The sequence below is a fragment of the Balaenoptera physalus genome (assembly GCF_965194825.1).
Source record: "Balaenoptera physalus genome assembly, chromosome: 2".
Lineage (NCBI taxonomy): Eukaryota > Metazoa > Chordata > Mammalia > Artiodactyla > Balaenopteridae > Balaenoptera > Balaenoptera physalus.
This window is the reverse complement of record NC_138883.1, coordinates 14,883,899-14,909,498: the sequence shown is the minus strand read 5'-3', so window position 1 is coordinate 14,909,498 and position 25,600 is coordinate 14,883,899. Positions and strand designations below refer to the sequence as shown.

General features: G+C 43.1%; 1 protein-coding gene and 1 pseudogene across 7 annotated transcripts in view; one reads left to right on the top strand and one right to left on the bottom strand.

The window, feature by feature from the left end:
- The window catches only part of FOXN3 (forkhead box N3), a 406,382-nt gene that overhangs the window by 63,109 nt on the left and 317,673 nt on the right, over positions 1-25,600 (bottom strand). The gene's annotated exons all lie outside the window — the stretch shown is intronic.
- Positions 7,598-24,208, top strand: LOC309655762 (large ribosomal subunit protein uL6 pseudogene; annotated as a pseudogene). Its single transcript has one exon. The product of its transcript is annotated as a large ribosomal subunit protein uL6 pseudogene (transcript).

Here is a 25,600-nt window from a genome sequence, read left to right as displayed (position 1 = left end):
TGCATGCACGCCTGTGTGAAGCCCAGCCCCTCAGGAGAAGGTCTTGTCTGCTTGCTCATCACCATACCTCAGGAGCCAGGAGCAGTGCCCCTTACCCAGTGGGCTCTCATCAAATATCTGGTGAACGGATGACTGTTATCAATACCTTGGCCATGAGCTAGGAGTGAAGTCTGGGGCAAGTTGACTTAACCTCTCTTTGCCTTTGTTTCCTCACCTGGAAAATGCAAAATAGCACCTCCCTCCCTTACAGGGCTGCCCGGCGGATCAAACAAGTTGATACATGCAAAGCCCTAAGAACAATGCCTGGTACATAGACACAGTCAAGTAATATTAGCTGTTATTACAGTTATCACTGTAACTTGGGTAGGTTTGATATTCCACTTGATCAATGGGATATTGTATTTGGGCCGCCCTTTAAATGCTGGAGGTGCGGTACTAAGATATCTGAGCCAGATATGCCAGAGCTGTGAGTGAGACAGGAGTACGGGGTAGCGTCCTTGTCACTCACGGTACTAGTGTCCTGCTTACAGTTTACTATCCTTTTCTTTGTAATGATGTATAATTCCATATTGATAACAGTTTAATGAACAGAACTTTGTGTTTTATTTTGCTTTTTGCAAGCGAGGCTTTCTCATCTATGTTTCAAAGTCCCCTCCTCCTCCTTTCTTAGCACCACATTTTTCTTCTTCATTTTAACACCACTGATTCCAGCGGTTCCCCCAGGAGGGGCCCAGTTCTCTGGATGTATTTAGGGCCTTCCTTGGTTCCACTCTGGATCACAGAAGTGGCAGCGCAGTTGGGAACACAGGCTCTGGGGCCAGCCCCAGCATTTACCAGCAGTGTGATCTCAGTCAAGATACTTAATAACCTCTGTGTGCGTCAGGTTCCTTATCTGTCAGTCGGGCCGCAGTGAGGACTAGATGAGCTGACGTGCTCAAATCATGGAGGAGAGGACCTGGCACTCGGGAGCGCTGCACCATCGTCATCAGACCAGAAGGATGCAACCCAAGTACCATCGTCTTGAGGTCCTGCTGTGCGAGCTGCGCTTGCAGGTGGTGTGATGGATTCTTCCGGACTGTGTACACACACACAACTCTTTCCACACTACCTACTCCATACCTCGCTGGGTGAAGAATGTGGATTCATGGGCTGGATGATGAAGAGGATACAGCCATGATGTGGCAAAGACGACCGATCTGGACTCAGTGGTTCGCTTGGCCTTGGCTCCCTTTGAAACCCACCCAGGCAACTGAACATCAGTAGTCGTATCAGAGGAATTTCCATCAATTTCATCCAATATACACTTTGAAAGATGGGACAGACACATCAGAGACTCCGCCCTGAGAACCACCAGAAAGCAAAGATTAGCCTCAGTTCAGATGCTTCTTCCAGAGGGCTGTTCACTCAGGGTCTAACAAAATATAACAATGACTGAAATGTGACCGAGGGGAGGCAATCCTGACAGCAAGGAGAACCACTGAAATTTATCACAGGCGCTACAGAGAAGGTATTCAAACCCTGAAGCTTAGTGAGTTGGGTCAGTGGCTGGAAGATAGTTCAGGGAGGCATTCATAACATAACTTATTTTTACACCAGCAATAGGTACAAAACTCTCAAATGAAGGCAGAAGCCTGTGCGTGTAATACAAGCCCTGGGATGGTATCAGGGCTACTCAGCATTATCACGAAGAAAGAAAAAGACTAGCATGGATTTTACTATTTGACAACAAATACGGAGCTAACAATGATGGTTTTGTTAGAACTGTAGTTCTATTCCAGCGAAGCGTCTTATGCCAGCATTTCCTCCTTTCTCCGGGATGGTGTTCTATTGCTATGACAACCAGTAACACTTTGCACACCACAGAGCACTATATCATGTATCACCATGGCAGAAAGGAAATGCCATACTGTACTTAAAAGCCACCTTTTCTCTTTCTCTCTCTCTCTCTCTTTTAAAGTCCATTATCACTCCCCATGCATTATTCACCGCACCACATTATATATAACCTTTGGTTACAGTCAGGTTCGTGATACATGTAGCAAAGGCCAGGAAGGCTCGCAAATCCCTTCACACTTTAAATGATAACCAAACTGTATTATTCTGGTTTTTCTTCAACACAGTTATAAAGAACTTGCTTTTACCAACTTTCTCATTGGCTCAAGAACCTTTGTCAGACTTTTACAAATGTTTGTTTCATGAAGCAAGAACTCACTTAGCCACATTGTTGGGAAATACAGCACTCTCTTTAAGAGAATTTTCCAATACATGAAGCACTGCCTCTGGGTGAAATATCCTTTTTTTTTTTTTTCCATTTTAACTAGTTTAACAAAATTAAAAAATTGTATCATATACTTCCCTGTCTACACAATATTTTCTTGAGGACTGAGTTGTCACCATGGAAACCCATCACTGGGCATTGCTATAACACATGATGCTCTCCAGGACTGATGTCACTTGTGGAGTGGCCGGCTGGGGGGCTGGGAGCTCTGGCAGCCAAAGACGAGGATCCACAGGCCCACGTTAGCGTTTAGCATTACAGGCATACCTCATTTTACTGCTCTCCGCAGATGCTGCGTTCTTCACACATTGAAGGTTTGTGGCAACCCTGCACCAAGCAAGTCTATCAGCACCGTTTTTTCCAAAAGCATTTGCTCACTTCATGTCCCTTTGTCACCGTTTGGTAATTCTTACAATATTTCAAACTTTGTCATTATTATTATATTTGTTATGGTGACCTGTGATCTTGGATGTTACTACTACAACTCCCTGCAGGCTCAGAGGATGGTTAGCATTTTTTAGCAATAAAGTATTTGAAATTAAAATATGTACATTTTTTAGACACAATGCTATTGCACACTTAACAGACTACAGTATAGTGTAAACATAACTTTCATATGCACTAGGAAACCAAATGTGACTCACTTTATAGCAATATTCACTTTATTGCGGTGGTCTGGAACCAAACCCATGATACTATATCTCAGGTATGTCTGTATATGAAGATCATGCACAATCCCATAGAGTTTCAAGGTCTTTGGACACTCATGGAAAGACATCTGCATATATTACAATTTAGAAAATGTAAAATCCTTTCTGGTGACAACCAGAGGGTAGGGGATATAGATCTCGGTGAGTGGACAGAAGAATCCGTAATGTTTGCCTTTAATGTAAGGTATGTAGGACAAGTGAAACTTACCTCTTTAAGTTGCGGGTTCATTTACAGAGTGACTATGAGAAGGGGCTCAGCCCAGCTGTCAGGGGCATATATATTCAACTGAGTGCTGGTTGATACCCACTGGTCATTAAGAAATCCCAGCAAGCTGAGAAGGCAGCCCCTCCCTCACCACTGCCCCGCCCCTGAAATTCAGTTAGGAAGGCGATGCTCAAAATTATTTGAGATGACCTCAAAGAACAATTAATTGTTTTTAAGTGAAGTAAGCATCTGCCCTCCCTTCTTTTTTTTTTTTTAATAAATTTATTTATTTATTTATTTTTTGTTTGAGTTGGGTCTTTGTTGCTGCGCGTGCGCTTTCTCTAGTTGCGGTGAGCAGGGGCTACTCTTCGTTGCGGTGGCTTCTCTTGTTACGGAGCACGGGCTCTAGGCATGCGGGCTCAGCAGCCGTGGCTCGCGGGCTCTAGAGCGCAGGCGCAGTAGTTGTGGCGCACGGGCTTAGTTGCTCCGCGGCACGTCTGATCTTCCCAGACCAGGGCTCGAACCCGTGTTCCCTGCATTGGCAGGTGGATTCTTAACCGCTGCGCCACCAGGGAAGCCCTTTTTCGTCTTCTTTTTTTTTTTTTTAAAGATGTAGACAACTGCTTATTTTTTATAACTTGTTATCTGGGGGCAAAAAAAGTTCTGTCGAGAATATCTGAACAACGGAATGTGGCCTTATTATTTCTGCAGGGTGAGAAACTATTTGGGCTCAAATTTTGAAAAATGTGCACAGGGAGCCAGATTTGGTTTGCTACTTTCAGTAATTTGAATGATCATCATGGTTCTGACCCAGGCCCACACTCTGAATTCAAACTTTGACCACTGTGCAGATTTCTGCATGAGGAGAGAATGCAGGACGGGGAGGGAAGCTACGGCATGTGGTCCTGACGGCCAGCCTCCCTCGGGAAGAGCCCTGGACCGGGGCAGGGTACAGACCATTGACGCTGGTGCCATGGCCAGACCCTCGCTGCCTCCTGGCCCACTGCGAAGGCGGCCGTGAGGACAATGGGCAGGACCTCTCGGGGACATCCAGGCACCGGCAGCTGATGGCTCCCCAAGAGTTTGGGTGGGGCTTGTCTGCCCATCTTTGGAAACTTCTTTGGGGTAAAGGAAATTTAGACAGCCTGAGGATGGCGCAGTGCTCCCGAGAGGCCTCCAGGAGCCTCAGATTGCTCAGACTTTCTCTCTCAAAGCTGCCAGAAGTACGTGCGAGGTCCCTCCAAGGAGCACCTGATGGGGATTTGTGGTAGTTCTTCCCCTGGACAGTCATGGGCGGGAGGGGAGGCACTGCTGGTGAATAGAAGTTTCCAAAGATCCCTGATGTGCAGAAGGTTCTGGAAGGCAGAGGGGAGGGTGTCCTTCTTTTCCTTCTTGGACAATGTGAGTGAGCAGTTTTTAACCCAGAGAAGATTTAGAATAAAGTACAAACATGGTTAAGAAAATGAGATCTGTCAAATTAATTTTTTTTAAAAAAAGAAATCAATGTAGATCTAGTATTTTAAATATTTGCTACAACTAAGAGAATTGCCCTGTAAGAATAACGACCAGCCTTGAAACATCAACTTAAAATGTGGAATTAAATAACCAATTCAGACTTTGATTTTAAATCAAAATCTCACTGAAGTCATATACAGTAGAAGAAAACTTAAAAGACCGTAGGGTGTAACATACTTATAAGCTTAATTAGATTTATAAGAATTGCTTAAGTGCTCTGGGCGGCTTGTTTGTTGAGTCAGGCAACTGAGTACTTACACATTTAATATGTTCGATTTCCTTTACAAATGTAGTTTAAAATGTTTAAAGGAGTTTAATTAACTAAGTTTGCAAATCAGACCGAGCATTAATAAAAGGTCCCCTTAAAAGTGATTGTTAAAAATCGCTAGAATAAATAAATTGAGATCTTCTGACCACCTCTTAAAAGCCTAATGAAAGGTAAGGTTTCAAATTTTGTAACTTTAATAAAAATTAATTTTAAAAAGGAAATATCAGAGGAATCTTTTTTGCTCAAAATGCTTTGAAACTCCACCCTGCCTAACATTATTAGGCACCTAAATTATTATCTTACCTAATTACTGTTCACCTAAAAAATTATCCTTTTTGGTTATTCAGTCTTCAATACGAATTTATTGGTGTACCTACTGTGTGTCAGGTATTGTGTTAGGCACAACTGGGTATGTCCCGGCTCTTACAAGCATCTGGTAGGGGAGATTAAGATATGTATACAAAGTAGAATATGGATACAAATTGTTAGAAAACAGGTGACAACTGACTAATGAAGGTATAAAATAATACTGGAATTCAGAGGAAGACATCGATAAGGCATCATAACGGAAGTAATATTTAAACTGAATTTAGTTTGGAATTTTCCCTGAGTCTGTCATTCACATATTGATGCTTCTACTGTCCTGTGAACTTTAAAAGTCTGTTAGAATTATGTGCAGAGTAAAGGTTAATAGGATGTGAGCAAAAGTCCACAGGGTTCTCTTAAAAGGGTTTATTTTGTGACTGTTGTGACATCTTTGCTCAGCATTTTTTCTGTTTTCTCTGTGAGCTTGGTTTTCTATTCCCCACCTACCTTATAGGTGAGGTTGCCAGATAACTGACCTCTGGATAAGCATCCTACTACCAGAAATTGGGTTATGACTGACCAATTTTAGACGTAGAATGAGAGCTGTTTTATTTCTAAAATTAAGTCCAAAAGGCAAGGATGCCATTCTAGTGAGAAAATAGTAAACTCCCAAATGAGAGGGTGGAGGGAGAGAGGCAAATCTAATTATCTCTGACCATCGATCCACCAGGGAGACTTTGATTTACTTGCCAGAACAGCATGACTATCAGGAAAATTTTAAATTATTCTTCATTAAGTGTTATGGGTTGAATTGTGTCCACTTCCCCCACCCAATTAATTAGCATGTTGAAGTCCTACCCAGCATCTCAGAACATAATCTTATTTGGAAACAGGGGCATCACAGATAGAATTAGTTAAGATGAGGTCATACTAGAGGAGGTTGGGCCCTTCATACAATATGACTGGTGTCCTTATAAAAAAGGGAAATTTGGACACCGACACAACAGAAGCACAGGGGAAATGCCATGTGAAAAGGGGAGTGATGCCCCTGAAGTAAAGGAAGTACCAGAAGCTAGGAGGGAGGCATGGAGCACATCCTTCCCCAGCGCCTTCAGAGGGAGCACGGCCCTGCTGACATCCTGATCTCAGACTTCCGGCCGCCAGAACCGTGTGAGCATACACGGCTGCTGTTTAAGCCACCTAGTTTGTGGTACTTTGCTACGGCAGTCCGAGGAAACGAATACACTAAGAAAACAGAGCCAGAAGGAAGAGCAACTCTGGGAATATCCCATTAAATTCGACCACAGACCAACTCACATTCAATTTCGAACTTTTTTCTTAACGTTGAATTAGACTCCAAATAAACCAAGAATCATCTCAGTCAACAAGCAGCTACCCCCTCAGCACCCAGGAATGAGGAGTCTGAAGTTATTTTGGGGTCTGGCTGCCTCTCATTTGTCCAAACCATGATCTTTTTGTCTCAAAAAATAGAGCGAGCGTGGCCACGATATTGACACAGGCCGTGATACATGTTTGCTGTGGATCTTCTCCCACACAGCCTAAAATCAGCTCTTTTCTCTCATTTAATACTCCCTTCACGGCGCTGACTCCATCTAGATAAAATAAGACTGATCAATTTTTCCCCATTCAGTCATGTCGGGTTTCTTCCCACGGATATGATGCGACTCCTCAGTGAACTAACGACGTGATTGTAGCATGTTAACTGTGTCTCTTTTCAAAGATTCCAGAGCAGAGGATCTTTTGAGTTTTTAGGAGGTGATTATGGCAGACAAAGACTAAGGAGACCCCCGGTGGGTCATGATCTTGTATAATCTCCTTCCCTTTGAGTACAGATGGAAAGTGTTACTTGCTTCTAGTGATAAAATACGGCAAAGGCGACAGGTAGTCACTTCCTGGGTCACGTTACATCAGGTAGGACTGTGTCGCAGCAGACCCGAATGAGAGATTCTCTTGCTGGCCTTGAAGCAGCTGCCTGATTGTGAGAGTCTGGGAGGGGACCACGTGGCAGGGACTACGTGGGTATCTACCCCACCCGAGAGCCAGCAAGAAAAGGGGACCTCCACCCTGCAACCACAAGGATCTGAATTCTGGCAGCAACTATATGAGCTTGAAGGAGGACTCAACTCCAGAAAGGACCACAGCCCTAAGACACTTGTTTGCTGCCTGGTGAGACCCTGGGCAGAGGACTCAGTTAAGTTGGGCCTGGATTCCTGACCCAGGGCAACTGTGAGATTACAAGTATGTGCTGTTTGAAGACGCTGATATGGTGACCACGTCCTTTGAGGGTCTGATGAAAAAGAAGGATTCTTTAATTAGAAAAGCTCAGGAAGGCACATGTTTTGAACACAATTTCAGGAATTTGTCTAGACCCCCTAAACCTCATCAATGAACCCCAAGATGTTCCTGATCACACAGTTATGAACCTATCTTTCTGTCTGGTCAACACTATTTACTGCAAAACGCGGTAATGTCTGAGAAACTAACAAGGTCACAGTACGTAAGGATCACCTGTTAGTCTATGTCTACAGTTTAAAACGTGAATTTAAATAATTTGTGTCTCACTGTTAATCTGTAAGATAGAGCTATTCTTTTAATATCATCTTCAACTTGCTTGGAGAGATAGAAAAGCACAGATTTGAAGAGAGAAGGCAATTTCTTATTTTACCGGGAAAAAAAATCTTCATTCCTGCCTCTTCTAGCTTAATAATAGGAACCAAAAAACCAACCAACCAACCAACCAACCAACCAACCAACCAACCAACCAACCAGCAGACAAAAAACCTCGCAAACAAACAAACTCAGAAGCATGGTTTGCAGGAACAAGGAAGTGTTTTTAAGTGTTTAAAAAAAGGACACTTTTAGGAAGATAGGCTCAGTTCATTTCCCCACAGAAGAGTACTTGGAATAGAAAGAGTATTGGAAAGAAAACAAACGGAAATTTAAAAATCTGGGTTTAAGTCCTTGTTCTACTTGTTTGCGTGCTGTGTGCCTGGGAAGAAGTTACTTTATTTCTCCGAGCCTGGGTTTTCTCTACCCTAACGTGGGTTGTTTTGAGAATTAGGTGAAATAACAGTCATAAAGTGCCAGGCCTTCTCATGAGCAACCAAAACAACCACCATGGGCCTAACAGAGGGAATTCCTTCAGCTGCCCTGAAGAGGGGAGGGCAGTCCTGCCCTATGATGGATGTCGAATGTTAACAATCTCATTCTCCTGCACTGATGTCTATGAGAAAAGAGGTTAAGTGTGGTTGCCCCGGGGAAAGACAAGGGGGAACTTCCCCACGACAAAACTCATCTCTTGAATCCAGAGCAAGAGCAAAGACAATTCACCTCTTCAGAGGACTTTGTCAGACAAAAGAAGTAGAGAAACAAATATAACCTCAAACAAACAAAAACCCTACAGCACCAGAGCATTTATTAAGTCCTTGTGACTTTCAGCTCTGGGAATAAATAGGCTGTATTTGGGCAGGAACCAAACGCTACTGACCCCTCACTAGCAGGAAATAAACTTGCAATGGCTTATCCTCAGTAGGCATGAGGTCTCCCTGGCCCACCTCTGCCAATGTTGGGATGGAGGACCATGGGCAGGGCTGGGGACAGGCAGGGGATGCAAAGGGTTGTCCCTCCGTGTGACACTCTCTGAGGCCAATGAGACGAAAGGAGAGACGGGTGACATTTAAAAGAGTGAACAACGGCTATACCACAGACACCAACTAAACAGACAGACATCAAGGGGAACTGAACTGGCCCTCCTGGTGCAGATGGGAGGGATCAGCTCAGGAAGGCCAAGGGCCTTGGCTTTGCGGCCTGGAGTCTAACTAAAGTAGCTATTGGCTTGATTAGCCTCTCATGCCTAGAAGTTCTGCAGTGAAAGCGAGGGTACAACACCACGATCAGTGGTCTTTGGACAAAGGTAAGGCCGCTGATGCCATGAAATCACTAGTCCAAAACACAAGTGTCACAGAAAGCAATGCTTTTCCAATATGGTACCTCTGCTGTCCTAGGTAACCAAGGAGGAAGGTATATCACACCACATGGTTTGCTCATATGTCTGTGTACCCCTAATCTCCCCTAGGAGACTGTGAATCTCTCCAGGGCAGGGATAATGCCCCTTGCATTTCTATATCCCAGGCATCCAACACAGTGCCAGGCACAGAGCACTCAGAAATATCTGCTGAATGGAGAACCCCTTACCCCGTTCCGTTTCTTTCTCCACTGGCTTCTCACCCACTAACTTCCTCTGTGAAACTGATTTCCAGTGCCAGCATTACTAGCTGTATGACCTTGGGCAAGTCACTTCACCTCTCTGTGGGTCATTTCCCCCCACCATGGGGTTGATAATAGTATCTACTTCATAGAGTATTTGGGATTAAATATATTACATACATGCCTGGCACAAAATAAGCATTATTGGAGTGTTACTTACTGTTGTTATTTTGATGACCACTTCTTTTTTATTTATTAGATTTTTTTGTTTCTCATCTGTTTCCCTCACGAGGCTCCACGAGGCAGGGATTTGTGTCTGTTTTCTTCACTGATGAATCCCAAGCACCAAGAACTGTGCCAGGCCCCAATAAATATTTATCAAATGAATAGATGAACTTAAGTTCTTAGATCGTAATGGCCACATCTTCCCCTATGTTAAATTGCATAAACATCCTTACAATGTTCTGCCTTGTCTCCCAATGTAGATGAAAGTTCTCTACTTTTTGTGGAAAATAATAGCTTCCATTTATAAAGTACTTTCACATCTATTTTCTCATTTGAGCCTCCCAACAACACTGTAATAAATTCCCATGGTGTCTACTGGAGTAGGACATGCCCAGCAACTCTGCAAAAATATCAGGACTTGAGGTTGATGGTAATGACGGTAATGTCCCACCTCATCTCACCTGTGAAAGGCCATTTATTACTTGATGAGGAGGAGCAAGGTTGCCTAATATTTCTGCATTGATTTACCTTGGGATGATTTTATTGTTGTTGTTATTCTACCGAACAAAAAAGACTACTTGTTTTTATTTGCCATCTTCCCAACTGCTATTTTACAATATATATTTTTTCTTTCCAGTTAAAAAAATAGTACATGTTCATTGTAGAAACTTTGATTTAAAGAAAGAAGGGTTGGGAATTCCCTGGTGGTTCAGTGGTTAGGTCTCTACGCTTTCACTGCAGGGGGCGTGGGTTCGATCCCTGGTCAGGGAACTAAGGTCCTGCATGCTGTGTGGCACAGGCAAAAAAAAAAAAAAAAAAAGAAAGAAAGAAGGGTATGAAGAAGAAAACTGAAATTACCCACAACCCGATTTGATGTTAGTACTTGCTTCTTAGGAAGTATCTGAAGCAAAATATTACTGTTTTGTAGAAAGATGTTAGTGTGGCTTCTTGGCCACAATGAATTCTGGGAGTCAAGAGCGGTCAGGCCTGAGGAGGGGGTGGCAGGGAGCTGGCAGGAGCTAAGAAGCCTGAGAGGGAGGGTGGCTGAGGAGGAAAAGGAGTAGAGTGGGTCCAGGTCCAAGTGGTGGGGAAGGGGCAAGGTGGGGGTCGGATCTGATCTGCCGGCAGCGTGGAAGGTGTGTCCTTCACGGTTCACGGTTCCGACGACTAGAGTCTTGTTAAAGCAGGATGTGGGCACCACTCCCTGAGGATCAAGAGCTGCTGAGAAGGTCCCAGCCAGACAGTCAGGGTGCTGGGGCCCTGGAAGGGACAGACACAGAACCCTCGCATCTGGAGTCAGAAGTAGGTCAAGTAATAGCATGGCTGCCCTATGTGGTACTGTTTTCTGATCCTTGTCTCCTACTTAGGGGTGCCTCTGAGCTGGGGCATGGGACAGACGTGCTTGCTCTACAATCTTCCCAGGCTGGGTAGGTGGGAGTAGGGGGACAATGGTGTAATTGATTTCTAGGTCTGCTCAAATCAATTGGCTGGGGGCCGCAAATTATTGGCTATTAAATTTATATTTGAAATAACTGGGAGGAGGCCAAGATAGAAGCAGGTGATAGCAGTCACTTCAGAGATAGGTGAGCTCAGTGCTGCAGGAAAGTGTGAACTGAAGTCTCAAGGATCCTACCTGCCCTTAGCTTATAACGTCTCCTAATTGTATCTGGGCCAGGCCTGGAAAAAGTCATAGGGGCCACTCACGGCAGCCATAAAAGTCCCTACCGTATTGTACGTTTCCGTATCTAGGCTGGCTTCCAGTTTCTGACCAGCTAGAGACATGGGCTGAGACCAGAAGGTTCGTGTAAGCCAGAATCTGAAAGTCAGTTCTTTTAAACTGCTCGTCTGTAGGATGATATGCCTGAAACTCATTTTATATTTTTCACACACAAACTGTTCACATACACATAGTTCCTCCTGCATATAGTATTACTGACAACCAATAGATCCCATGTGCTTTAATCAATAACATGACTGCCTCCGCTATTACAGGAAACTATGAACTGTTGTGATCTTCTATCCTTGTTTCAATCGATATAAACCAGGGCAAGAAAAAACAGGACCCCAAATTATATAACTGGGAAGGATTATATAACAAAGGTCCTGATGCAACTTTAACTGTATCTGTGCCAACCAGGGCCGAAAGAGCATATCTTTTCAGAAGTAACATGAGCTGCCAAGAGTTGTGCAAACCATCTTTCAATATTGGTTTAACAAATCCCACTTGCTCACTATCAACAAAAGTCTCTGCTCTTCTAACCTTGTTTTTCCACAGCACCGGATGAAGCAACCCCATTTCAGGGTGACAGTTCGTTAAAATGACAGCGCACCAGCACTTAGAGCGCGTACAGGAAGATGGAAGATGAGAGTGTCAATTTCTCTGAGAGGCTGGTCTCCAGCTCCCGGCAATGATCATGTCATAAGGGCTGCTAAAGCCACTTCTGGATTTCAGAATGGCAGGATGCTGATCACTGGTGACGGGAAGCATTTGCACGGGGAGACTTTTGAAAGCCACACGGCATTTCTTTGTTGGAGGAACCCAAGAAACAATCATAGTAACAACAAAAAATAACAATAACAAACTCCCCTTCCTTTCAAAGTGTGCTGTCAAGCAAAATGATTCCTCCCCGTGTCTCCTTTACGTCTTCCTGATAGAAATTACATTCCAGGGCACCCAACACAAAGGACACTCACGCAAGCAATGTGCCTTGTAAGTGACATTCCCCGGAACCTTTAGGAGAGAGATAGATTTAAAGCTACCATGATGGCGTGTGTGCATTGCTACTGCCGTAATGAATCTACCTGGCATCCTGCACTCGAGATTTAAACCAAGCCTGGAAAGATGAAATCTATGGAAACAACATTAGTGGCTCTTACTTCACCCTGCAGAGGGATAGGAAACTCAGAATGAGGCTGAAAGTGCAACCTGTGGTGTCTGAGGTCATATAATAGCTGCTGATTTTATAAATTCTACCCTCTGCAACACATGGGTCGGATGGTCAGTGAATGAACCTGTGAGCTGGAACTTCCCATCCACTTGAGGCTGGGGTGGATTTTATTTTTCAATGACACAGAGTAAAACTAAATACCCTTGGGTCTTTTATTTTAAAGATGCATAAACTTATTCTTTCAAATCCCTTTCCTGAAGGTCAACACGTTCCCCTTTTTTGCTTTTTCTTTTTTAAAGTGCCTCTTCTTTCTTCCCCCCACCAGCCCCAGTAAATAAAGAAGAGTCTAAAGGCGTTAAGTTAAAATGCTGTGACCCCCAAAAAACTTTCCGAAGTCAGAACCACAGACTTTAGAGTCCCTGCAGAAATCTTAGAGGTCTGGATGTGAGATATGAGATCTGAATTCAAGTCCTGACTCTTGTTACTAGCAGAGTGGCCTTGGATGGGTCACATGAGACTTCTTTCCAGGGCAGTTTATCATGTGGCAGGAGGAAGAGTTGGTCTAAATGAACTCTGAAGTCTTTTGCCCTAGAACCCTTTAATTCCCATCTACTCCAATTTCCTAATGGGAATCACGTCACAGTTGGCTGTGCCTGCTCACTCCACCCTGTGTCACCAGCTCACTGTCCTCCATGTAGATCCCAGAAACCTCAGCCTAAAGACCAGAAAACCGAGGAGCCCCTCTGACGATCAAATTCCCCCTGCAAAGACCACCTATTAGCCACCGGTGTGACCTCAACAGGCACAACTGAACCTCCCTGACAGACTGTAGAATCCAAGTCGAATTCCACGAGTAGAGGGCCGGGTATAAACTAGGTATGTTAGTTCCTAGGGCTGCCATAACAAAGAACCACAAACTGGGTAGCTTAAAACAACGAGGTCCAAAATCAAGGTGCTGGCAGGGCCATGCTCCCTCTGAAACTCGTAGGAGAGAACACTTCCTTGCCTCTTCCAGTGCTGGTCACCCATCCTGGCACCCCTTGGCTTGCAGCTCCAATCTCTGCCTCCATCATCTCATGGAGTTCTTCCCGTGTGTGTCTGTGTCTAAATTTCCCTCTTCTAATAAGGACACCAATCACAGTGGATCAGGGTCCACCCTAGTGACCTCATCTTGATTACAAGACATAAACAGATTCCATCTGCAAAGACCTTATTTCCAAATAAGGTCACATTCCCAGGTACCGAAGGGTGGGTTAGGACTTCCAACATATCTTGGGGTGGAGGGTGCAATACAACCCCTAACGCTAGGTAGGTAAGCACACTTTGAAGTCTTAACTCAAGTGCACAGATGAATGAGGGGATGACAAAAGCCCACTTTAGGTAAAGTGGAAGGAAAAACATAAGTGGAAAGACATTATGGTTCTAACGGTCATATGAGGAAAAGATGTTTATTTTCAGTGGTTGGGCATGTGAGCGCTGGTGAGGAAAGCGCTGTTCTCTCTTCAGTCCAGCCCTACGTGCTCTGTGCTATGTTCCCTGGACGTGCCTATGCTTTCACCTCTTGGCCCACCCATTGCCAGCAGTGCCACCCTACCCCCAGCTGCTGAAGTCCTCCTAACTCTTGAAGCACCAGCTCAAATTTCACCAGCAGAAAGCCAAGTTACCTGCATCTGACCTTTGATGGCATTATGTCTGCTCCTTGGTGACCCCTGAACTATGGTCATTTGTACCCTCTCTCCCTACCACTCCTTGAGAGCAGGGATCATTTCTTACTCAATCACTGCACTCACAGTAGGTGCGTGCAAATACTTGCTAAAGTAAACCAGCAGGAAGATAAGAGGAGAATGGAAAATATCTGCTGTTTTGAAAACTTCACCATGGAGAGGGACCTTTGAAACCAGGGGCTGTTAGAACCCCGTGGCTTATTGATTCCCCCACTGAATCTCTGTGACCTCTACTACCGTGCCATATTTCTTGGAAATCATAAGAAAGGCAGAAAAATAAGCCAACCAATGAAAGCAAAGAATGGGAGCTCTTCTGATGCAGAAGAGATTCTCACTGACCCTCTGAGAACGCATCTCCTTGACCAGTCATCATCATCTGTCTACAACAGAAGAAAAGTCCCCCTTGGCCTAAGTTTCAGGCCCCCCGACACACAATTATTTGGCAAATAACTGTTGATAGGCAACTGAGAGCATGCAGCAGTGCCTACAGCACCTCTTTGTAAATATCTGGTATTACCAACAGCTTGCAGGAAATGCAATTTTTTTTTATTTTTTATTTTTTATAAATATTTATTTATTTGGTTGCAACAGGTCTTAGTTGCGGCACGCGAACTCTTAGTTGCGGCACACAAACTCTTAGTTGCAGCATGCACTTGGGATCTAGTTCCCTGACCGGGGATCAAACCCGGGCCCCCTGCACTGGGAGCGTGGAGTCTTAATCACTGCACCACCAGGGAAGTCCCGGAAATGCAATTTAAGTGAATGCTGTCGGCACGACAGTGGATTGAAGTTCATCAAAAGGCTTCTATCGGTGCGTGCCAATCTGCTGGGGTAAGAGCCTGTATAATGTCCCTGACACTTTGATGACCCTAACAGGTCTTTCTTCTGCTGGGAAGTACAGGAGTGATACTGAAGACCTGATATGTTTACACCTTTTTGCTCAGCCTAAATCTCTTTGTTCAGCTTCTTTTAGAATCAAGCAAGTCAAACCAGTAACTTGGTCGAACATTTTTATTCATCAAGACCTGACTTCAGGATTTTCTTTTCTTCTGGTAGTAAATTATACAGCTGCTTAAAAGTATGCCTAAAAATTGACCATCTGAAGGGACTTCTGCTTCCAGGAAATGGAATAGACATACTTTTCCCTATTCTTCCCACCAAACACAACTAAAAACGATGGACATTAAATATAAGACAAACATAAGAAGACTCTGAAAGGTAGAGAGAAGAAAGCAGACCAACTAAGGACCGTATAAAAAAGGCAAGGTACAGACCAAATTAACAAAATATTAATAAATATAATTCAGGAATATTTAAATAGGATTATATACTGTGACTAAGTGGGGTTTATTCCAGGGATGGAAGACTGGTTCAGTATTCAAAAATCAATCAAAGTAATCCACCATGTCAACAGGCTATAGAAGAAAAATCATATGATCATATCAACTGATGTAGAAAAGGCATATGAAAAATACATCTAATCATGATAAAAATGCCCAGCAAACTAGGAATAGAAGGGGTCTTACCCAACTTGTCAAGGAGCATCTATTAGAAAACCCTATAGCTAACATTATGCTTAATAAGGAAAGACTGAATGCTTTCCTCCCTATGATTGAGAACAAGGCGAGGATGTCTGCTCTCACCACTCTTATTTAACACAGTGTTGGAAGTTCTAACCAGTGAAATAAGGCAAGAAAGTGAAATAAAGGCATATGGATCAAAAGGGAAGAAATAAAACTGTCTTTATTTGCAGACTGTCTACATAGAACATCCTACAGAATATACAAAAAACCTCCTAGAACTAAAATGTACATTCAGCAAGGTCTCAGAATACAAGATAAGCACACAAAATCAACTATATTCCTATATGCTAGCAATAAATGAATGGATACCAAAAATTTTAAAATAATATCATTTACAATTGTTCAAGAAAAATGAAATACTTGGGTATAAATATAACATGTATAGGACTTATATGTTGAAAACTACAAAAATGCTCATAAAAGAAATCAAAGAAGATCTAAACAAACAGAGAGGTATACCATGTTCATGGATTAGAAGACTCAACATAGTAAAGATGTCATTTGTCCTCAAACTGATATACAGGCTTAATGCAATTCCTATCAAAACCCCAGCAAGATTCTTTTGTAGACACAGATGAGATTATATATATTATACTATAGTTTTGCAAGATGTTACCATTGGGAGAAACAGAATTTCTCTGAATTACAATTGTTTTACAGCTCCATATGAATCTACAATTATCTCACAAGGTTTAGTTAAAAATAAAAACTGTTCTTTGCTGCATCTACTGTGAGAATGAAGACCATTCTCAGCAATCAAACTGCAGACATTCCAGAAAATGCTGACATCACACAATTACTGTGTGAAGGGCCACACAATTACTGTGAAGGGAACCAGAAGAGCCTTTTGGAGGGACTTCAATCATATCAATGTAGAACTCAGTTTCCTTGGAAAGAAAAGAAAGAGGCTCCAGGTTGACAAATGGCAGGGATACAGAAAGAAACTGGCCACTTTTCGACTATCTGTATCACGTACAGCACATGATCAAGGGTGTTATGTTGGGTTTCCATTACAAAATGAGGTCTGTGTATGCTCATCTCCCCATCAATATTGTTATTCAGAACAGGTCTCTTGTTGAAATCTGAAATTTCTTGGGCAAAAAATAGATGTTCCGGGTTCAGGTGAGGCCAGACATTGCTTGTTCAGTACCTCAAGCCCAGAAAGGTGAGTTAATTCTCAAAGAAAATGACACTGAAATTGCATCAAATTCAGCTGCTTTGATTCAGCAAGCCACAACAGTTGAAAACAAGAATATTAGAAAAATTTTAGATGGTATCTACATCTCTGCAGAAGGACCAGTTCAGCAGGTGATGAGTAAGATTTAAGTTATCCAGCTACAGAAACAATAAGATGCCAGATGATTCGTAAGACCTCTCTGCGATATTTTAAAGAGGCACTAAAAGCCCTGTATTGATTTGGGAGAAAACAAACAAAACCAAAAAACCCCAAAGGAACAAAACGTGACCACCCCTCCCCTTAATGTCTTCTTCTCATACTGAGAACTAGTGAAGTGCAAAAAACGACTAATAGAGTAGGATACCTTGATCACTCTATTCCTTTATCCCATTTATAATTCTTTGTAGCACTCATAACTGTACAACATTATATTATATTATATCACATTTGGTTATCTGTCCATCTGTCTGTCCTATTTGTCTGTCTTGCTTCCCCCACTGAAATGGAAGCTCCATGTGGGCAGGACCTCTGTCTTGTTCACACTCTAGCACATTCTATAAGTACTAAAAAAAAGTTGCTGAATGACTATGGGGAACTCAAGTCATATGCCTTTTTTAGATAGAGCATTTCCAACTGCTTAACTTCCCCCAGATCCCTTCTCCCGTAAGCAGCTGCTCTTCAGCATTATCCACCAGCAGGACCATCTCTTAAATCAGTTTCACTGAACCTTTAGTCTTCAGCTCCACTCTCGACCCTTCCCAAGTCCCCACCTTCTGTACTCATAGCACCAGAACAGCCCAGTCTTGGGAATCATTTCCAGGGGTCAATTTCAATCTAGGGTGCTGGGACTTCCTCTGAGGTATGTGGCTTTACGCAGTATCAACGGTCACTCTGTTTACCTGGTCCATACAGCAAGAACATGCCCCCTAATCCCAGCCCTGTTTCTTGATTGGATCAATTTGATGTACCTCTAATTTAATTTGCACCCAGATCCTGGGGATGTCTGGAACTAATCTGATGATCTTTAAACTATTATGTTTTCCATGTATGTCTCAGCTGCCAATATCATATAGGGGGACTTTAACGTGAAATAATAACTTTAATTGCCAGTGGCTTCTAACTTCTTACCATATTCCTCATTATTACAGTGCTGGGAACAGACAAGTGTTTGGCAGCCTGGGGGACACACAGCCATTGCCGCCAGCCAGACAGTGGCTTTAGGGGTCAGCTGGGCAGTCCTTCGGTTACACAGAGAACTACAGGATATTTTATTTTGTCTGTTCTATTCAGAGATATATCCCAAGCACCTAGTGTGCAGTGGGTGCTCAATAAGTGGCTGTGGGTTGAATGAATACACCAAAATCTTGGGAATCTCTAAGTTAGAGTACAGCGGCATTTCTTAGCTTAAAACCTGATAATGAACATCAATAACATGGCATTTACTGAACTACATCTAGAATGTGAGTGAAACGTATCAATTTCTAAATGGTTTGGGGGGAGGGAATTATAAATTAAAATTCTTGCTATTGGAAGAGTTCTAGCTTACTACCCTTGCTGCCATGGAAATGACAAATAGACAACATAATTACAGACTGCCAGTAATTAACATACACCCAGCTAGAGCAAACATGAAAATTTAAAATGAACAATTATATACTAAAAAAGAGACTGCGAATGACTGGGGGAAAAGGCAGAAATCTATGAATGAGACGGTGTTAAACAGTCAGATGTAATTCACTCTACTTTCCTCCTCCCTAAGAGCTTTTCCAGCCAGGCGCAGTGACTTTTTCCTGTCAAGCCAGTGGAACCAGAGCGCTGAATTGGTATCTCCAAGCAGGCAATTTTCCTAGTTGTAAATAACCAGCAGCTTTGTGGGAATCAATTAGGAGGCTCCCATCTCTTCTCGATGAGTCTTATTTCACTCTATCCATCTTCCTTCATTAATTTCTTAAGTTGGGTTTAAGGGATGCAGAGAGAAAGATTATTTGTTTTGATCTCTCAGACTTCTTGGGGGAGGCAAGGTGAGGAGCAGAGTTTTCAGATCTTTCTCACTAAGAATTCAAATAGAATACTTTCAAATCACTCTCCCTTTTCAAGGCCCGAAAACTGGATGGGCATTGAAACTACACGGGCATTATGTACTCTGTCTAGCAACAGAGGCTTAAAGCCTGTAAGAAAATGATGGTCACAAGACAAATGAAATCAATGTAGGTGCAAATAAACTTCTATTGCAAAGACGCAGATGGTCTGCAAAAGTCACAGTCTCATATAACATGGTCATCTCATGAATCAATTGTTTAGTCTTAGCCCTTGGCCCTACTGTCACTTGTTGGGTTTACGGTGATGGCAATAATAGTCCTGATCAGAACAATGACACTAATACTAGAAGCTGTCAATTACTGAAAAACCTGTCATGTGCTCGATACTTTACTATGTTCTTTCTATTGCTCAAAACAGCCTGGCAACATGAGTATTATTATTCCCATATTACAGATGAGGAAACTGTGGTCCAGAGAGGTTTGCATGGCTTGCAAATTCTGGAGCCAAGAAGATTTGAACCCAGGTCAATGTCTAGAGAACTAGTTGATCCCAAAGATAATCTTGTCCCATGATGCCGTGTTCTCTCTTTTGTTCAACCAGCAAAAACTGGTCAAGCCCCACTATTGGGCAGGTATTCCCCCTACTAAGTCTGAGGCTTGCTGAGGAACTTGGCATGACCTCATCTCAATAACAATGGGGAGGAAGAAAGGGACCAGGTAAACCAAGTCAGCCTCCGCAGCTGACGCGGGGCCTTTTCCCGGGTCCCCGGATTTCTCAGTAAACATCCATCAGATCTCTCCCCCAGCTAAAATATTCCTAACTGTAGAACTGACTGGCACTTGGATCATTACCTCTTTGGAAAATGAGGTGTAGTAAGAAAAAGAAAAATTCCATGGGAAAAAAAAAAGAGCAGCCGGCACAAGGAGGAAACATACAGAAAAAAATACAAATGGCCTTCAACCTCACTCAGTTAAGGAAATGGACCAACAAAACGCCACTTTGCAACCCTATCTGTAGAATGTCCAAGACCAGAGGATACTTTAATCCAGCCACACCGTGAAAAACTCCGGAGTCCCAAAAAAGGATAGCTGTATATGCATGGATACAGAAAGATCTTTATGATCAGAATAATGCATATGGTATGTCCCCGTCTGCATAAATGTGCACACATACTCAGGTGTGTAAAGGCATCGATCGGCTCTCAAACGACACGTAACAAACTGATCGCGCCGGTTACCTCTGGGGAGGGGGGCTAGAGCTGTATTTCTCTGACAGGAGGATGACAGTTTTCACTACATATCTTTTTGTACTTTATGATTTTTTTTTTTTACAACATATTAAAAAGAAAGGGAGAAACAAAGCGGAGTGGTGAAGAGCAGGCAGCGACTCGCCTGGGGTCTCACAGATGGTCAGTGTCTGGGCCTGGCCCCCAGAGCTCTTCCCACGGCAGCAGCATCTATATAGGCAGTTTGATTCTCTACACCTCACTCAATACTTGCCACCCACAATGATCACTCTCGGAGAAACTGCACCAACCTCCCCGGCTCCATGATTTTGTTAGTTAGCACTGACTGATAAGCCACAGTTTTCCAATTAGCGCCATCCCCCATATTACAGACAATGGAATCCTTTGAGCGATGAGTAGGGGATGACGCTGGCTGGACCAGTCAGAACTCTATCCCTGTGACACTCTCTACGCAAAGTGATGCCCTATGGCTTGAAGTCCAACTAAAACGTTTACATGGATTTTAGGTTTCTATATAGAAAGTTCATGCTGAGGTTAAGTCCTCACTATGTGCACAAATGTTACTCAATATGGATTATTCCCAGCGAATTTTCCACTTCAGGCCAACGTGTAACCAGCCACTTTCCTATTAACCACCTACTGTCCTCCCTACATACCCATGAGGCGTCGGCTGTCAGCTTGCAGAGATAAAGCCCAAACCTAGCACCATGGTTGGCTCTGCATTTTGGAGTCAGCCAGAACAAGTGACATGACATCAGGTGACACATTGTCCTTCCAGCCTCAGTTTCCCCATCTATAAAGTGGAGACATCAGTGTCTAAGGGAAGAACCAGAAAGTCTGCTGGTTCTGTGGAAACAGTAACTGGAGCTACTCATACTGTTGATTCCTTTCGCCCAGCTAAGCAATAGGCAGTTGACTATAAATTGCTTTGGGGGTTCCCCTCAGAAACCCAAGCTCTGGAATATGCATTCAGATTCCTGCAGAAGTGTGGGGGGCATCACTGAAGGCTGCATGAGGAGTCAGGGTCGCCGTTCTTCTCACAAAAATATACAAACACAGCCCTACTGCAGGTGTCAGGTCCATTCACACCGAGCCTCTTTCTCTGGAGCTGCGCCTTCCCTCGCCCACGGGGAGAGCTCCGGGTTGCCATGATTCACGTCATGAGACGGCTCTCCTGGACCAGCTGACTGGACCGGGGTGGGGGGGGTCACATGACTACAATTGTTCCAATCAGAATTCCCATTGCTCCTGGGAATTGGGAAGTGAGACCCAAAGATGGCTGGTCCACCTGGGCTACTCTCGTCTACAGAGGATATTTAGCTTGAAAGCTACCGATGACCACTGACCACTTCATACACAACGTTAGAGAAAACACAGAGGACGCACAGAAAGAAGCAGTGAGGAGCCAAGTGCTGCCTGCATTCTTGGCAGCCGTCTGGTTCCCAGTCCTGGTGCCTCCCAGCTACAAGCCTGGCCTTGGGGTCCTGAGACCCTTGGTACTGCCTCCAATAGGTCTCTATCTTTATATATTTCTTCTTGAGCTAGCTGCTTTCTGTTACTTGCAACCAAAAGAGGCCTAAGACATTCCTAATTCCATCTTTGCAGATCCCAATCAGCATTTCAGAACAGCCTGCAGATGGCACTTTCCATTCTGAGACAAAGAATTATTATTCTAAAAGTGCTGAATTTGTGCTATTACCTTTATTTTGCCTGATTGCATTACTCAAACAGAAAGAGCTATGAAGAATAATAACAATAAAGATACCATTAAAGTAAAATATTTGACACTCATAAGATTAAAAGCTGAATACAGTAATCTTCTCATAATCATTGCAGGATATGCAGCACTTAATCAACAATTACACTGGGAAAATGCCCGAGACGTGATGCTTAAGTAGCAGGGAAAAGCAAAGGAGAAAGTCAGGAAATCACCATAAAAAGAGAAGGGAGTATTATCCAATCTAAATACTGCATGTATTATTGTAAGAGTTCTACCTTTTCCTATCAATGCTATACAAAAAAATAATAATAAAAAACAATCCAAGAATACACACTCTGAACCAAAACACTCTAGTGAAAGAGCTATTTTTAAAAACCACGTAACAGTATTCACACAGTGATGGCATAGTCCATTAACCAGGGTGCTTGCGTGTGTGTGTTTTTTAATAGCTTTATTGAGGTATGATTTACACTTTCTCTATACAAGAGTTTCTTCAACCAGTCTTGCCCCCTGATGGGAGAGAGAAATGAAATGGTCCAAGCTGGAAACCAGAACCTGGTGGGGCAAGAAGCTGGGGTGAAGCCAATTCAGAAACAGGAGGAGACAAACCCTCCCTCCTAGGAGGTTGGGGGTTCACATCCCCGAAGAGTCATACAAGTGATTGTGAGGAAGTATGTATGTATTTTCATACACAGAACATCGTTTTTAAAAGGCGAAGTATAGATGCCATGTCAAAATATCTCAGGACCAAGAGGAAACCTCTGAGCCACCTTGGGAAATGAGTAGCTATTTAAGACACCCGCAATCTCTTTGGGCTAAGTCAGATTTCCACAACATGGGTTTTATTTTTAATGTTCTTTTTAAAGAGCTGATTCTTCATTCAGGATGCATACAATGAAAGCAGCACAAATACCCGCACTGTATTATAAATAGCCTCTGTTAAGGAGGGCTGGGAGTATCGCAACATATTTTAACCCAGATATAGTTTTGACAACCCCTGTATGTTCTTTCATAACCTCTAAGCATCAGCCTTGCTGTGTTATTTTATAAGAATACATCCTTGATGGCTGCAGCGATAGACAATGAGGCCATATTATGACTCCATGAACACATAATAACGCTGCCCTTTTCTTTTCTGAGAGGGTTTATTTTCCTTCTTCTACAGGTAAATGCAGTAAACCTGACATCATGGAATGCAACTGAAGTAGTAAATGATCAATGTCAACCACAATAATAGTGCTTCAAAAAATTACCTCAACAATCCTACTTTTGCCATTTTCCATGACCTATGGAGGTGAGGGAGCGCCACGAATGGGCTCCTGCAATGCTGAGGGAGGAATCTAAACATAGCCGTGTCTGCCTTGCATCCACCAATGGACCCATGTGAGCGCTCTCCCTGACATGCCTCAGTTCACATAAGAGCTCTCCTAAGTCCATCTCGCAGGAGAATGAGAACAGCAAAAAGCTACATTCAGCCCTGGCTACACGAGAAAATCTCTCTGCACTGATGCAAGATCCAACTCATTGTCAACTAGTAGAGACATGCAGTTAATCTTCCCACCAAGTATCTAGAAATCCTATTTGTACAGAATTGAGGCAAAATCACCCTGAGAGACCAAGCAAAATGAAATCAAGTTTCAGCAAAAGACAAAATATTTTCTTAGGCAGAAACATATCATATTGGTACTCGTCTTTCCTGACCTTAAATCTGACCTTATAATACAAAGGCAACGCAAGGCAAGGTCCCCAAATAATCCAGGAGTCTTGAAATATTTTCCCTTGTCTACCCCATACCTACAAATGCCATCTGCAAGTCCTTCTACGAGTCCTGTCTTCAGGAAGCAAAGACACACAGGAATCTGCCTATGGCCAAATATGTTCAGAGTTCACGTACCAACTGTCATGAAAATCTTATCAAGTGTGAAGGGTATGAAAAGGCAAATTTACTAGACTTGTTTTAGGTTTGTTGTCTGATTTCCCATTAGGCTCTGGGCATGTGCTAATATGTAAGCTGACATATACATACAAAAAAAGAAATCTGCCCTTCAGGATATGATGTGTATAAGAATTTCACTTCAAAGGAGACCATAGAGAAAAACACTTACCTTGTCTTCTTATAGCTACAAGAGTGAAGACTCCCCAGACTTAACTTTCTCCTTAAGATTATAGAAAAGGGAAACACACAAAAAGTTCAGATCAGGGCATGTGAAAACCCAGTTATCCTTCATACACATACAAAAATGTGTCAGAACGGCTTCCGGAGAGGGCTTTTGGCATGGATGATCAAATGTTAAACACCAGAGGGGCCCTTCCGAATCGTCTAAGTCCAACTTCCTGACTTCAGGTAGGAAGTCAGGAAGCACTGAAGCACGTGCTTCCTAAATGAGCATGTGTGCTCATTTCCTTTAACTCATATTAACCGAGCACCTACCATATGCCAAGTACTGTTCTAAATGCTGGGAATACAGCAATGAACAAAGAAGAAAGTCCCGGCCTTAAGGAGCTGATATTCTAGGGGTGTGATGAGAAGACGGAAAATAATCAAGACTTATACTGTCAGGTGGATGGAAGTGCTATGGGATACACAGTAGGGGTTGCTGAATGAATTTCACAGATGGGCAAACTGAAGCTTCAAAAGTTGCAAAGCTAGTTTGAATTCAAAGCCGCAGCGGAACTGGATAACCTAAGTTCTGGGCTTTTTATGTTTTTATGCAGCAAAGGAATACCAAAACGCTAATAAATACAAAGGAAAAATTAAGTGTAATGAACACGCATCCTATTTCTGGAAGCACATGCAAAAGATACACAGGTGGGCATCGGTCACGTTCTTCCTGTTTCCGTCTTTAGGATGCTGCACTGATCTATCGACTGAGAGCTGACAATCTTCACCCTTCAACTCGAAATATCAAAGAAGTGTTCTGGGGCATAAAATACTCCAGGGCCAGAAATGTTTTCTTGTTTGAAAGCAAGAAACAATATTCACTACAGGTTTCTCATTTCAAAATTTTTTGTGCTTTTAGGGCTTGAAAAAGGCACTGGAAGGAAAAAAAAGAAAGACGGAGAGAAACAGGAGCTTGGCTTTTCTCATCCCCGTCTCTTTAACTGGATATTTCTTGCGGTATACATTTTTCCCCCATTTGGAGCTCCTCAGCCTCAAGATTATAAATCACTTGTGAAATAAAGTAAAGAAGACTGTTTCATCCACCAGGGCCCTCATTTGGAAAAGCAGTTCCGTGAGAAAGAAGAAATTTTCAGGTAAAAGAGACATAATAGAATGCTTCAAAATTCACATTTCTCCCCCAAAAGTGGAGCTTTTCCCCATGTGTGCTCTGTAAGTGGCCTGGTTAAACACACATGTGTGCACACACACACACAAACTCTGGAGGACCCCAGCAGGGAAGGGGGTCCCCCGAGACACATGGTAAGCAGCAAGGGGACAGAGCCCCACCTGCCCTACCCACTCCGCCTGCTGCAAGCCTACAGGCGCC